Source organism: Ambystoma mexicanum, chromosome 6q, assembly GCF_040938575.1.
Source record: "Ambystoma mexicanum isolate Mex_15411 chromosome 6q, UKY_AmexF1_1, whole genome shotgun sequence".
In the NCBI taxonomy this organism is placed as follows: Eukaryota; Metazoa; Chordata; class Amphibia; order Caudata; family Ambystomatidae; genus Ambystoma; species Ambystoma mexicanum.
The window spans coordinates 779,958,056-779,974,768 of NC_090937.1; the positions used below are offsets into that span (position 1 = coordinate 779,958,056).

A 16,713-nucleotide genomic window follows, 5' to 3' on the forward strand; every position below is an offset into this window, starting at 1 on the left:
CGCAAGAGCTCAGCGCCTCCCCTCCCCCAACTCGGATTATTGGACCTGGTTCCTCAGGGGCGGATGTGGATTAGTTGCTCACCCAGCTCCGCCGGTGCCAGCGGCGGGGGCGGTCGCAGCGCGAGTTGCAGCACAAGGAGCAGCGTGTGCCGGCCCGGCTTCTGACAGCGGCGACGACGGTTGGTGTGAAAAGAAGCAGGCGGCGCGAGCGGAACAGGGGGCGGTGAGAGGCGACTCGGGTTCATTGGGCTAACGGTCAGTGCCAGGCCGTGGTTCCGTAGGCCGATCCTGGGCGCTTCTCCACCACGCTGGACCTAGGAGTTTCTTCATTTTGCCACCGGTAATGTGTTTTTCTCTTCCCTGGTTATGTTGGCGTGTGAGTGTTGAGAGATACTCCAGCCACAAGGCTGCCCCTACTTATATGCGGGAACGTATACGAAAGCACAGTATACTACAATCCGAGATGGGTGAAATGTTGTGGAGAAGTGTCATATCCTAGGACCCGCGAGATTTGTGAGCTTTTTGACAAGGCAATGCTCGCAAAAACGAACTTAATTATCCTCATTCATGAAGTACACTAGTGATGTACACCACAGTACCGAATTGACAGAGCAGCTGTCCCCCAAAGAGGCATTATTTTGCAGGAAATTGGGTTGTATTTGGTGCAACGCCAAACCGTTCTTGTACAGTACGATTGTGCCACACTATTTTAGAAGTTGTCTATGTTAAACATGCAAAATGAAACTTTTTCTATACGACCATCGCATTGTTCTAAGACATATGCATTTATGTTAATATTTATACATTTAGAGCTCTTACTGATCCTCTTTGATCCCGCCGCGCATCACGTACTGCAATCATAATAATAATAATGGTGAATTCACAAAGCTCCCAAAGTGCACTTTCCTGACTTGTCCACCCGATTGCTGAGGCCAACAACCCTCTCCCCAAGAATCTCTTGTTGAGATTTGTATGTAGGTGTATGACAGACCTTCCACAAAGAATAACAATAAAAACGTACAATTAAACTTTGCAAAAATCTGTAGAATATGCCAGTACTAAAACAGGGAGAGAACTCTTATAATACACCTTATCTTCATTTTCAGTTCCGATCTGGAGGCGCATACGTGTCCCAATGTTAACCACATAACTGTGGGAGTGGGCGGAGCCTACAATTATGCCTTATGGGGATTCAGGATCTCTCGGCAATGCTTTTCTATCCTTTCCTGCAGCATGTTATGTTATTCGGCTTTTACCCTGTTCCTAATTACTACCGCAATAGTCTTGGAGCGCCTCGGCTTATCTATGAAGTGTGCTCAGCCCCTCCCCCTCTCCCCCGGTTTCCAGGCCTTAGCATGATGGAGGAAAGAAAATGAGCAAATGGAAGCTAAGATGGTGTGAAAGTGGGAAATAGATCCTAGGACCTCAGGGAGGAAGGTTTACAGCAAAGGAAGAATGTTTTTGTGCTACCATGGGTATGTTAGGTGGCACATGTTTCTGCCAAAGGGAGGAGGCAGATATGTCCTAAAGTGTTGTGATAATTGGGTTGGGTTTCCAGGGCAGATTTTGAGAGTTGTAAGTCAGTACATAATGTAATGTTTGATGCATGAGGTGCTGGAGAATTTAATCCTTGAAGTTTGGTGGCTTATTTGTCTGATGTCCTGTACTTTGTACCCCAGTAAAGCTCCACAGTGTTAATTCTGTGATTGCCAAGTCTGAGCCAAAAGTAGCATAGTCAAGGAGTGTATAAAGGTGAATGTTGTTTGTAACAGAAGGTAAGGGAATGGAGTGGTCAAGCTAAAAAATGGCCTAGCACCTTGAGGTCAGAAAGATTATTATTAAGGGTTTTGTTCCGTGTCATGTCCTGCTAGACTTTACTTTATTCAATGTGAGACAGGGTAGTGGCATACTTGGAAGTAGCCTATCAAAATATATTAATAATTAGCCTTCTACATTGAGAAAATATAGCCTGAGCTCCTTATGCAGGTTGTGATTATTAGACCATATGAAAGTAACAGGTGGATGTGTGGCCAAACAGGTAGGTAGGGAGAGAAGAGCCAAATTGTCTGCCCTTCTGTATGCAGTGACAGACGAGCACTATTCTCTCATGTTATTTTACTATGTTACTGTGAAGGATTGTCATCTGGCAAGGGTGTAGAAGCCCTGTCATTTTTTGATTTTTATTTATTTTGTTAAATTCAATTTTATTGTAATTTTCGGAAAATACAAACTCAAAATTACAAACCACCACATTGGAAATTGAAAACATTGTTCAGCAACACCCTTATACCCCGCCATCTTCCCTTTTCTATCCCATCTGGCAGTATCGACCCCTTTCCTACCCCACTTTGGGCTATGATAAATTTGTAGGAGACTGCACCTCGTAATCTTTACTAGAAATGGCAACCACATCTTGTCTATGTTTTCCTTTGTTTCATCCAACATATGAGTTAGTCTTTCCATATTAAAAATACCCCATATTTGCGATCAAGCATTCCTTTTTGTGTATGTTGTTGTGTCGATTATCACACACAAAGTACTCGTACTCTTATGTCCAGTTCGTTATCTTGTTTATTCCTTAATGGAGAGTTCCCTCCCTGTGTCCGCCGTCCGCCTTCCTCCAGCTGAGCCTCAAGGATCGAATCTCAGCCCGAGGAACGCCACATCGAACCACAGTTCATGAATGTTCTATTAACCTTCACATTATAACATCTCCCTCCCTTAATATCAATTACCAATGGTTACATACAGAGGGCATGGGAAAAAATAAAAATAAAGAACAAAACATTGAATAAAGGATCAAACACATTAAGAATTAGTAACTGAAAGGATACACGTTGTCTCATCTTCTTTAAGTTAACATTGGGTCTTATTCATGTAACATGTTCAATAATAATAGATGAAGTCTTCTTTCACACGTGGCACTCTTCTCCTGGGTCTCAAACCAGAGGCATCATTGTTCATCATGTCACTATGGCATGCAGTTTTGGATGATGTGGATCCTTCTTCCTCCAGCATGTCTCTCCTCTCCACCCTGTTGTTGTCATCCATCATCTGCTTTACTCTTCCATCAGTCATAATAATATCATCACATGACCACTTACTTCCATCCTCTAATGTCACAGATTTATTTGAACAGTTCACCACTCTTTGTGGATGACGATATTTAGATTCTCCTTTCAACACTCTTCTGGGTTCTTTCACCCTGATCCAGTCACCCACCTCGATCTTATTTTCCTTCACTTGTTTTTGGCTATCGTAATATTTTTTATACTTCTCTTGTTTATCCTTTACTCTCCTAATAACTGCATCCATATCCACAGTTTTATTCTTTTTCAACGGCAACCAGGCTGGTCTCAATCTATTTGTAGCAATTCTTCCTCTCATCATCGTAAATGGCTCTTCCTCCGTTGTAGAATGTGGTGTGACTCTATAGGTACCACTTGTTGTGTCGATTATCACACACAAAGTACTCGTACTCTTATGTCCAGTTCGTTATCTTGTTTATTCCTTAATGGGGAGTTCCCTCCCTGTGTCCGCTGTCCGCCTTCCTCCAGCTGAGCCTCAAGGATCGAATCTCAGCCCGAGGAACGCCACATCGAACCACAGTTCATGAAGGTTCTATTAACCTTCACATTATAACATATGTCTTGGGCCTCTTCCAATACTGGGCCACGCAACCTCTTGCAGCTAGCAACATGGAATGGGACATATGGCTCACGGTGTAGTCCCTTTCCTCTCTGTCCCAGATTCCTAAAAGGACAAACAGTGGTGACATAGTCCTCGTAATCCCATCTTGCTCCTTGATCCAAGGACGAGTCTCCTTCCAAAACAACTGTATGTGCTCGCAACCCCACTACAAATGCCAGTAGACTCTGTGGGGGAAGACCCCTAATTACCTCAGGCCAGACCGGGTCCACCACCTGAGGAAAGAGTGCACATTTCGTACGTAAAGCAAAGTTTATTGTATAAAAAAAACGGGGAGCAGTTGTATAGTTCCGTGGAGCCAAACCAACTGAAGTCTCAATGAACTACATCAATTGCTAATTTTTTAATACATTTTAGTAACAGTTAAACACTCCCAGATATTTTATTACCACACATCCGTCAAACATGACTGGACAAAACAGGTAGAAAAAACTGCCAATCTTTTCCAAATTCATTCTTTCTCATTGGTCATCGACAATCTTTCAGATCATATTCGAAGTCCGCCTTTGCTGGGGATTGGTCCGTGGTAGGCCGTGAGATCATGGTACTATGAAACATTTACATACAACATAATTGATTACTTCGTATCGTCTGGCCTAGAGCCTTTAAGCTTAAGTGTAATTTGCACATGGTCCGCTCTGATATTGTAGCAATATGAGGAAGGTCTGAACAAACGGGTTTCCTTGGAACTGCAGATTGCGATCTCATTCGCTGCAGACTTCTGGCTCCTCTTAAGACATTCTAATTCATGCTACCACTACTCCATCACGTACAGCCTCTAGTTTCACCCTCTGAAAACAATTGACATCTGGCCTCGGGGCCCCATCTTTATTGCCGGCCCAAACAAATGGTTAACCCCCCTCTGTACGACTTCAAAGCAATGAGCAAGATTACATCTGTTCCTTTTGGAATTGTTAAACCATAAACCTTCTCGAGGGCTGACCTTCTAGTGTGGAGGATTCATTCTTCCTCTGTCAACCCCCAAGCCCGATAAAAAAGAGAATGTCCCAGCTGCCTAAAATGCATTGTGTAACTGCTAACTGCAAAGTCTGAATCAACTCACAAAACCCCACTGCCTGCAGATTTATATAAACTCCTTATTAACCTTTGATATGCTTCTCTGTGATCAAAACTCCTTTTATATATTTCTCTGTGCGTATGTTTTATAAATGTTATTTCTTCTTTACTGCAGGATCTCAGGACAGGCTCCCCTCCGCATTCGCATTGAAACCATCTCTGTCTCCAAGTTTCCATGTGTTTCAGAGCACCCACTGTGTAGATTGTGTTCATGTTGAATTTGTAATTTTAACATTGTATCTTTCTACGCGCGTGCAAATCTAATATGTATCCGTTCTAGACAAGAGTAACCGTAAAGAATAACATCCCATCCACAATTAACCACGCTTAATACATATGACATTACAACATCGCGCCCAGTTCTCCAGTCATCAATATGGCGCACACAACATGAACCCTTCGTAATCATGGGGATCCTTCCTGACCACTCCGACATTCCCCCTTTGGTTAATACTTTAACTAACAAATCCTCTTGGTGAACTACCCTACAACCATTTCCCATCCCTGTCCCAATATGGGCATACTCCTCCGAACTATTCCAACTCGTCCCCCCACCATTTCCGCAATCTACCCCGCTGCTGCACAAAAGCATGCCAATTTGGTGGAGGACACAAGACACCTTCAGTTTGAGTCCCCGTGTGGGATGAAGCAGTGGTGGCCCTAGCCTTGGACACGGTTGAAGTCATCATCGCAGCAGCTGTTGGTACCCGGGCAGAGCAATATCGTAAGAGCATTTGACAGGAATAGAAAAGAATGAGAAAAAGACAATAATAATAGGCAACAGGATTAGGATTTTCACAGCGCGGCTCAACCAAGAAGGTACCCAAGAGAACAAGGAGTTGATCCATGAATCCTTGGTGATCCCAGTCTCAGTCTCCATGATCACTTTTTATGCAAGGCAGCAATGGTTCTAGTGAGAGTACTGTTTTCAGTATCATTCGGAGGCACGAACATGCAGCATGTGCTCCAGAATTTCCAGCATACTGTGCCCTCTGTGGCTGTTAGGAGGTCGAGTATATACCGGTTTTGCAGAGTCATAAGCCTAAGTGTCCTCAATTCTTCCATAATGGCACTAAATGCTGACTCAGAAGTGTTCACAAAGAGCAAGAGTTCATATCTGGTCACCTGGAGCCATTTGGCATTGGCCGCTGCTTGGTCACCAGGTGCCAGAAGGGAGGCGAAGAACTTCTTGGTGTGGCTAAACAGCTGCTGTCGATCGAAAATGTCCGCTAAATCCTTTGATGATGCTGCTGAAAGGTAGTTGGATCGTCTCCTACGTTGCAATGGTTCGTGATTTTCGCCGTCAACTATAGACTTTGGTTTGTCCATATAAGGTTATGAAAGGGGTGCAAGCAGCACAGGGGCAAAGGGCACATGTGCAGCTTCAGGCATTGGATGTGCCAAAATTAGGTGTCCTTCAGGGATCACGAGGACGGGCACATGAAGAGTAGAGAAACTGCACACACCTTGCTAGGCTGGAGGCAACTGCCTATATGCACTCTTCTGACAGGTCCAAAAATTATCTAGAAGAGCAGAGGTACTTCCAGCCAAGTCTGCAATTCGAAGTGTGCAGCTGCAGTTCCCGTTTGTGCCATCGCCCGGAAAACAGAGAAAAATGGGTGAGTGTCTGTAACAGGTTTTTCTGGCTCTTTAAGCCACATCAAATGTTGCAAATCATTTCTCCACACTGTCCCACACTCCTGATTTATTCGGGCCACCCCTTCTTCTGAGAATCCCCTCATTACTCCAGTTCTGCAACTCTTCACCATTTGCTCCCATCGATTATTAGAAAAAATAGCCCTTTCCAACGTCAATTGGGCTCTTTGGACACACAGTATGTTAATATTTTAAAATTTATTTGTATTGGTGAATCGACAGCAGGGCAGTTACAATTCAACAAATCAAAGAGCGACATACAGATACAGCGTAAGCAAAGCACATGAAGATTGTGAGGCTATTATATCTACAAAGCAGGTTGTTGGGTAGAAGAGGTTGTGTAACGCAGAAGGACCACAGAGAGGGTTTAAAGTAATCTTTGAAGCACTGTTGCAACACATTTCGCTCTACATTCCGAAATGGCAAGTGGGGGGAGTCTAGTGAAATATAGTGTTGGCTGGAAATTTGAATGCAAATTGCTTAACGATTGAAAATCGTTTGGAACTGTGGGACTGTTTAGTGGAGGGTTAAACAATGGATGCTAAGGTACGTGCTGGAAGGAAATTGAACTTTATGTTGGGAGCGATGGGCCCAACAGCTTTAAATGATACATATTCAGGGGCAAGCTCTGGAACGTTTACTTGGCATAGAGGGATCAGTAAGTCTATTCTTGACTATATCTTTACTGATCAAGTTATGCCAAGAAAGTGTACACATTTCCAAATTGTAGATACAGGGCTGAGCGACCACTGTCTTAATAGCCGATTTTGATGTAATAAAATGCACTAGTAAATCAGGAGGCTCTGTTAATTTGATCATACATGTAAAGCGAAATAGACTAGGGCTATCAGTGAAGAACATCAAAGGTTTAAATGAGGACTTAAACAAGATTCCGAGTTGCACTGACTTGCTGTGGAAATTGGAGGTCTTCTGTATGCATGAGTTTGATGTGATTCTGGGTAAATTCCATGGGAAAGTTTCTAATAAAAGACCAGCAGGACTTATAAAAAAGGACCTACGAGGGTTAATCATGCTTACGACTAGGAATGAGCTTGTAGGAAAACTCTGATGAGAAGGGCGCTCCGTGTGATTAAAGGAGCTAATGATGAACCTGATGTCATGGGTTGGAAAATCAAGAAAATAAAACTGTTACAGAAACTATTGTAAAAGTAGACAGGCAACCCTTCTGCAGAATGACGCTGAGACCATGTTGTATGTTCTAATCAGGAAGGATGCAAGGGTTTTATGGCAGCCGGTAAACTGACTTGAAACCAACTTTTCTTTAATTCTTTTAAATGCAGTATCTGAATGTGAATGGGTAACCTTCTTTGGTAACTTATATGGTAACATCCGGGATGCTGCCTTGGCAAAGCCTTGGGAGGAGAAAGCTAGCTCAAATTGGGAGTGGAGCTTGCCGATGGAGCTAGGAGAAGTAAATTCCCTAATTAAATCCTGCAGTACCTCGAGAGCACCAGGACCAAATGGTCTGACAAAGTGTATTTTTAAGGCTGATCCCTGTGTGTGGTGGAAGATTCTGACTCTGCACTTTACTTTTTAGGCATTGTAAAAGCCGGTGTGTTGCCAACTACATGGGAGCTGGCTACAGTTGTCCCTATATATAAGCAGGGCCCCAGAAATTATCCCAAAAATTATCGTCCCATCTCATTGATTGACGCTGATTGTAAGCTATTCTCATAAATCTTGTCTCACTTAGAACAATGGATGGTGTTAACGCAGCGTTTATGTAAACTTCAAACTGGGTTTAGAAAAGGTCACGCGACATCCCTGAATGGCATGGACCTGCGGGTGTTGCAAGAGCAAGCCTAAGGAAAACCTGGAGGGGTAGTCTATGTGGCATCCATAGACTTGTCCAATGCATTTGATAGTGTTGATACCAATACATGTGATAGTGTTGATAGAAACAGGCTTTGGTTCAAGCCCTCTGATTGGGGACTGCTGGGAGGGCTTCTAAAACGGTTGATTGGGCTGCACAAAAATTCTGCAATAAGGTCAGACTGAACCGAGAAGAGGATCTTACACATAGAACTGAGTTACTTACTGGATTGAGACAGGGGTACGTTTTGGCCCTCTGCCTTTTCAATCTATATGTCTCCGATATTGGTGACTACTTAGATAGCTGTACCTTTGTCCCGCCAAAAGTAGGGGGTAATAAAGTCACATGGATTTCATATGCGGACCATTTCGTCCTTTTCAACACTGCTCGGATTGGACTGCAAAGGCTCATCGATGGGTTTAGGGCTTATGCATTCCTGAATGGACTATTGATCATCCCAGGAAAAACTAAATCTTGCAGGTTAGTAGATGCACAAGTCGCAGAAAATTGGTTTGACCAATGGGAGACATACAACTTGGGTGTTCTAGTAATATGGCATACCTGGGATTGAAGATATTCCCACAGCCTGCGAGTTGTAAAGTTTGGGAAGTAGTAAAAATAAAAGCTCTAGCCCTGTCAATACAGCTAGTGAGGCTGGACAATCGATATGGAAGGTTCTCAATAAAACCAGCCATACAATACTATGAGTGCAAGATTATCCCTAAATTGCTATACGGAGCAGAGTGCTTAAGTGAGACTGACAATGCCTGAAAGTCCCAGACATTATACTAATAGCAGCAATCCGATACAAGTTCAGTCTGACCTCATTAAAAGCCTGGGTACACTGGAAGAAACGTAGTATTTACAACAACCTGATCAATCGCTGTATGAAGTCTTGGGGGCTGAAATGACAAGGAATATGTCCCGTGGTAAGAATAGAGATACTCTCGTACACTTGGCCAATGACTGTGACAGGATGTTGGGTGAACTGGCATTGGACACAACAATCCTGTCTCAGAATCCTAATAAAGGTAAAAAAAGCTCTTTATAACTATGATTGGATAGTGACCACAGAGCGGTTTCACGAATACCCCTTTGTTGAAACAACTCTCTAAAGAACATAACAAAGGTGGAAATATTTCACATATTTTACACCAGTTCCCAAATAAGCACTCACACACTTTGCTCTTGAATTTAAGATGGAATTTACTGTTAACTAGGGAGGTTTTGTTGAAGAGATGGCTAATTCAACCAGTTGAATCCGATTGTGGGTTTTGTGGCACCCGGGGATTATTGGAAACATGTAAACATCTGCCTATAGAATGCCCTGCACTGAATGAACAAATGATAATCCATATGGGGAGATTGTGTGGTGTCACTAATGCGATCAATGTTGACTCTCTCTGGCAAAGATGTATTGGCGTTCATAACACTTTGGATAGACTGGCGATTACAGGATCTTTGAAGTGTTTAAATCTAAATAGGCCCTCTGGTTTACAGATAGAAGTCCTAAAATCTTGAAAGAAATGTCTGTGTTAATAAGATTAACCTTGAGAAAGAGTAAGTTTAGATTTGACATTTTGTGGTGTAATGATGAATGACTAGATTATTTGATGATTTATGATGACATTTTGTTTTGATTTTTAGGATGACATTTGTATGTATTGTTGAGGTTTGAACACCCCAAACAAAACAAAAACAAAAAATTACAGATACAGCGAAAAATAATACACCCGGACTCCCGGTGAGGTATGACATATTTCATCATATAGCATACCCCTTCAAAATCACTGACATCAGCTCGGGGCTGTGATAATGACAAAAGTCCTGCCATACATTTTTAGGCCAACACACAGATAGCAACAATGAAAAATAAAGTTCCTCAACATTATTTACCCCCATGACATCATGCAACCAGTTCTCATGGGTAGAGGGCCCACTCCAGGACTATCGCAGCAAGATGGCTCTTTTAGCCAGGAGCAGCCACAAATTCAAAAATCGCTGCTTAATCAATGCCATTTTGCCCGTATATCTCAACAAACCATCTTGTGCCTCATGGTTAAGCTGTGGACCCAATATATTCAACAGAGTTTGACAAACCGGTGCCCAGTATCCACATAGTCTAGGGCACCCCTTAACATTAGCAACAACGTGGTATTTACCTCATAGCATCTGGGGCAGTCCTTAGTGCTCGAGGAGCCAAATCTATTACTTGTAGTAGGTGGATAATAGTCTGTTAAGTGTCTTGAAATGAATGACGCAAAATTTCGAATTGAGTTAAACCCCCTTAGTCAAGTTGCATACGTTCTGCCATTGAGAATCACTAAATTCTACCTCCAAATCCGCACACCACCTGTGCCTCGATGTCGGCCCGCCGTTGTGTCCATGGCCTGCTCCAGTGAGTAGAGTCTAGAGACATCCTTCTTGACATTTGCATCTGACAGGATGGGCCTCATTACGTGCTTGGCGGTGGCCGTGCCTGTATGGCAGGCTTGGCTACCGACATGCTTGCTACCGGCACCGCCACCCGTGATTGGACAATAACCGTCCCATTATGAGTTGAATGGGCCGGTAATTGCCCATTCGCGGGTGGCGATAATGCCGGGATCCCGATCCCCATTCTGCCCCATAGGGCAGAATGGGGGTGGGGAGCATGGATGCACTGGCACCGTTGATAACGGTGCCGGCGCTATTACGAGTTATGCTTGCGAGTGCCGCACAGCCCGCCAGGTCAGACCTGACGGGCTGTCAGGCACCCGCGTGCATAACTCGTAATTCGGCGGTACGGTATGAACGGTGCCGGTGCCTTACCGGCACCGTTCATACCGTCACCGCCAACATCATAATGAGGCCCGATGTATTTTAAACAGGCGTGTGAGGTAGGCTTTGCCAGAAACACCGGCCAGTGGGTCATGAATGCTGCTCTCACTCAAAGGTAGTGTAACGTCTGTAAAGAAACATCTTAATAATATTCCAATCTACTAACAGTTTGTCAACATACAGATCACCAACAGTGAGAATGTGCGCATTACACCAGCTTCTTTCAATGTTCCTGTCAGTTGTGGGCGACATCACTGATAATCCCCACAGTGGCACCTGTCTATCATAGGGAGCCGAGATGCTCAGCCCGGTGTTAAACTTCTGCCATGCCGCCCACTTAGCCCACAGTGGATCCAGGGGATGAGAGGGTCGATATGACCCACCAATAAGCAGCGCCACCAAAGGTGTGGTGCCCATTTGCAATCTCTCCAAACAAACATTTGGGGAGTCCGACAGGATACCCACACAAAACAGTACAATTCCCAGTTTGGCGCCGCCAGACCCACAACAACATATGCTCTAAGGAGATGTGACCACCTCATGCAAACCTGACCATTGGCCCAAAAAAAAACGAAGACCACGCCCTGGCTAAGTCTGTAAAGAACCCCTGCCAAGGCCACAGAGAAATATTCTGGAATAGGTACAACAATTTAGGCAGAATTATCAACTTGATCAGGATAACCTTTCTGCTAGAGACATAGGTATATGGTCTCATTTTCCAAATATAGATATCACTATAGCCAGCTACGACGAGTAGTTGAAGGCCAACGTCTGCTCCGCCGTCCTACAAATAGTATCCCCAAATAGTAAAAACTATGCGCAGAGTACCTGAGACCACGTGTGTCAGAGACCACTGACGTGTCAGCAGTGAGGGGAAACATTTCAGACTTATCAGCATTTAGATGCAGTCCAGAGTGCGTACCAAATTCCTTCCCCACCTCGATTAATGTAGACAAATGAATTTCCGGGTTTTGAATATATAACAGAATATCGTCAGCGTAAAGAAATATAATTTCCGCTTTCCCTCCAAACCATATGCCTGCTCTGGCATGCTTATCTCTTATTCTATCAGCCAGAGGCTCCACCATTAAAGCGAAGAGTAGGGGCGAGAGGGGGCAGGTTTCCTGGTGCCACCTTCTAATTGTACTATCAGTAATAACATCTGTAAGGAGCTCATGGAGGCAACAGTAAAGACAGACACAAGTGATCACAGTTCATGGGTGTTTATTAAACTATATAATGGGTGAGATAAACACCTTGGACCTCATCACGAGTTGGGCTGTAGACCTTAAATGCGGCAGTAACGGTATTACCACCGCATTTAAGGGCTGGCCCTATCACGAGTTGGGTGCTAAATGGGCTGTTTTACCTCCAGCTTTATTCTGGAGTTGAAAATCCCTGTTTTCGGCGGTATTACTGCCGGCTGTATTAGCCCACAGTATTACTGCAGAAAATGCCTGGGAATGGTGATTTACCGTTCACGCCCAACCCGTGATTCGGCAGTAATACTCCCGGACCGGTGGGTGCTAAGGCTATTACAGTCGGGCGCTATTACAGCCGGGATACAGTCCAATTCGTGATGAGTCCCCTAATCTAAACCTACATTTAAGATAGGAGCACTCTACGACCATCAAATAATAATAAGGCCGTCCTAGTGGCATCTTCTCAAATAAAAAGGGCCTATACTAAAACAGCTATTGCCAATCCTTACCACTAAGTTACAAAATTGTGTGGGAGAATGTTCATCAGAAAAGAAAAGAAGTGTTCTCAAAATGATAAATCATGATTGTATGGCTGGGGTCTGCCTTCCCCATGTTTTTAGCATGGGACAAGGCAGGACTCCTAAGCACAGCACGCTCCTGGGCCTTGCCAGGTCGAGGTTACAGTTCGGTTTCCAAATATCGAGGCCTTCTGTGGCCAAGTCTCTTTCACATAAAGTCTCTTGCCTCAGAGGATCTGATGTATTGCAATCCACAAAAACAAAAAGTTCCTTCAATGAGTCTTACCAGGTGATTACTCTTCGTTTTAGGATCCCCCTCTGCCGGGCTCCGATCCCTTGTACAACGTGGGGTCCCCTCTGTCGGTTTCACTACGGCTTTTCATTCACAATGTAACATTCAGGAGTCTCAATGTCTTTTTAAACAACCAGGAACTGCGGGCATCCCTCAGCCGGGTTCACGTTTGCCGAACACACTGTTCACTTTGCTTTATCATTATGCAGGATTTATTTCCCTTTGCTCTCTTTTGTGTCAATGCGCCAGAGACTTTCGATTGTACAAGGGGATTGACTCAACCCTTGTATGACCCCTCTGACTCCTCACACCGGCCTCTCCTACGGCCTCCTGGTACTTGTAGTTTCATCAAAGGGGAGCAGCCAAAGTCCTTCAAATGAGCGCCCACGTGGCGCCAGACCACTCTGCAGCTGGCCCTTCAGTGGACTTTCCTTCAATCTTAAACACGCACGTTTTTTGCTCAAAAAGATTCATACAATGTTGTTGTTTGCAACCTTGGGCTCAACAGAGTTCAATTGACTCACCGGCTGTTCTGAACCCGTTGGCTAGTCTTGCCTCTGGAGTCAAGGACGGTACCACGGTAGCAAGCATGCCTCACCGCCTGGGTTATCACTGCGGGAGGCCCCCTGGCACCGCTGACATCTGTTACACCACACGCCAGCTGTAAATCCTGGTCTTATGATTCTTGTCACTGAGGCTTCGTGGGTCTGGTTTGAACAGAGCAAGGGCACTTCCCTCCTTGTCGTTCTCTCAAGTCTTGCTGCCCTTCTTCTCCGTCTGAACTGCTGGCTCAGAATTGCTGCTTTCACATGCGTCTGGCCTTGCTCGAAGAGTGCTTTCGTGCTCCGTCTTTTATCCCTGTGGGGAAGGGAAAGGGCCATCAGGTGTGCGTAGTTATTATCAATTGCCTGACTTTGCCTGACCCTGGTGTTGGGACATGTCAGGTAAACGGCTCAAGTGTTAGTCTGTTGTCTGTCACAGTATGGGATAGTGTTCGTGTCGGAAAAGCGGGGTAGAGCTTCTACATATCCCACGGGCTACAATGGGGAACAGGTGTTAATGGGAAGGGGGTACTGCGTCTCAACCTTCGGTGTCCCACTTCCACTCCCCGAAGACCCTTCTTCCAGGTGATCCTACCCCACTGGTCCATCCCCAGGAACTGGATCCAATAGCTATGGTCGTGTCCTGGCCACCTGGACTGCAGATCTCTGGGGACTAGTGGGTGAGTCACCTTCAGGTTTCTCACACATCCCATTTGTGCACACTCTAGCATATGGGTAATGGTAATGGTATGGTAATGTTTATTTGTAAAGCGCCTATACACAAGGCAAGTGTTTCAAAGCGCTCAAAGAGGGAGGGAACAAGGGGAAAAACAGTTGTTCAGAGCCCTTGAAATTCTGAAACCATACTATTCGGCACAGGCAAAGTAAGTGCCTATAAAACAACTAACAGTAGAGATAAGAGCAAATAGGTTTGAAGTGTACAGGAGCCTGACGCAGGAAAGAAACTGAGGCCCACCTTATGTTTTTTGTCTCTGTACGCTCAGCAACTGAACAATCTTCATCAATTTATATGATTGATGCCATAACTAACTGCCCTTTAAACTGCTCTCGAACCCTGCACATGGCCAGATGCATTAAACATAGCGCTACTTCTACCTCAGTCAGTATAAATACCCAAGGTACACCAGAAGCATCGGGATGAGAAAGCAGATGTAGCAATATCCTACGGATCTCTCTTTCCACACCTTCCTCATATGGCTTTACCATATGTTATCCTCTGTGAAACCATGTGCATTCCTTGTGGGATCTAGTTCATCATCCACATTATCAAAAAGATAATTGTCAAAATTTATTTTTCCTCTTAACATTTTCTCCTCTGACTTCACAAAACTAGACAATTTTGAATTTTCCCGTATATACACTTGTTGTCATCCTCAGACATGATGACATAAAGACCATCGAAACCATAAAAGATATTAATTTTCACAAAATTTACAAATCTAAATATTTCTTTTCCTAGACAAAATGATTTGTAGTCTTGCTGTTTTCTCCTGTTGTCTGTTGACGAGAAGACACAACGTGTGAAGATATAATTTTAACACTTTTCTTAAAAGCCCTTAGGTACTCACTAAACTCCTGTTTTAGGACCGCTGCGGTCTTGTGTGCGTCTGATGCCATGCGTGTAGGTGAAAAAGGTGTGTATAGCCTAAGCCCAGTCTTGAAATTCGAGAGGGCTCAAGTGGTGGTCCCTCCCTAGCTGGTTTCGTAAAATAAAATATTACCAGTGGATTTTTTCAATTCTACACATAGTTTGACTAAGTAGGCCCTAAGGACCGCATTGAGCCTCTCCACGGCTCTGTTGGACTGTGGGTGGTACACCGAGCACAACCTATGCTTTATTCGTAACAGCAGAGTGATTTCTGCGAACAAGGCACTAAAGAAGTGGATTCCATTATGGATTTTAAAACTTCACAAATTCCCCACTGCGGAAACACCTCCTTCACGAGAAACCTTGCTGCTGATTTAGCATCAGTATGTACACAGGGGCCAACCTCAAGCCACTGGGAGAATGGGCAAGCAAAAACAATTAGATATTTGAAGTTACTGCAGTTGGTAATCATGTCCACGAAATCGATGTGAAGCTCCCTGAATGGACCATAGGGCCTGGGCAAGTCCCCCTTCACCGACCTCATGCTACTTCCGGGATTTAACTACTTACAAACTACACAATTCCCTGGAATCTACTTACATTTTCTTGTAAGTCAAGGATAAACCAGTCCTCCGGGATTCTGCTGCGATTTGTCATCAAGAAGTATGCAACAGCTCGCGTAGTTGTTCTAGAGCCAAAACAAGTAGCTCTACAGGTATTACTACCTTCTGCTTCACCTCCTGTCTCCAGAGCAAATCCTTGGGTGAGAGAACACATCCTCTCTTTTTCCAGAGCTCCTGCTCTTCTGTGGGGGCTTTGCCTTGCATTTCTATTATCTGGAGCACCGGGACTGCAGTGTGCAGGGTTGGTATCTGTACCTGTTGGAACACATGTTCGATTTTCTGGGAACCTGTGAAAGGTAAATACGCTGCTTCCTTCGCCACCTTGTCTGTGGCATCATTCCTGAGAGCTATTGAATTAGTGCGGTTAGTGTGGACCGCGCATTTAACTAAACCTATCTCAGCTGGCAAAGTTAACTCTTCAATTAATCAGCATTGTAGCGTAGCATGTCGGACAGGGTACCCATCAGACCTCCTAAACCCTCTTCTCTGCCATCTTGATAACCCAGAATGGACGGTGGGGGTGTCCTACGTGGAATCAGAATAAACAGTGACCACCTTCCCCTTACTAATTTCTAGCACCTCTATGAGTGTCACCAGTTCCACCACTTGTGCAGAGTAAGGAGATGGCAACCGTCTCTTCAGTTTGACTCCTCGTTCACAAGACCCACGACAGCTGCACCCCTATACCTCTCACCCGTCTCCTGGTTGATGGTCAAAGACTCATCAACTAAAATCACCTCACCCCCGCCAGGGCATCCTCTTTCACACTTATCCTTGCCCTCAAGCCCAGGGACCGCATCTCTCCAGCCCTATAAACTCTTCATTCGCTCCC

At 44.5% G+C, this 16,713-nt stretch overlaps 1 protein-coding gene across 1 annotated transcript in view; it reads left to right on the forward strand.

Moving 5' to 3' along the window:
• Positions 1-223: 223 nt before the first annotated feature.
• RBM46 (RNA binding motif protein 46) overlaps positions 224-16,713 on the forward strand; it is a 1,126,957-nt gene continuing 1,110,467 nt past the window's right edge. Inside the window, exon 1 of the mRNA XM_069631315.1 lies at positions 224-340. The gene's annotated coding sequence lies outside the window, so the exon portion shown is untranslated. The remainder of the gene's footprint in view (positions 341-16,713) is intronic.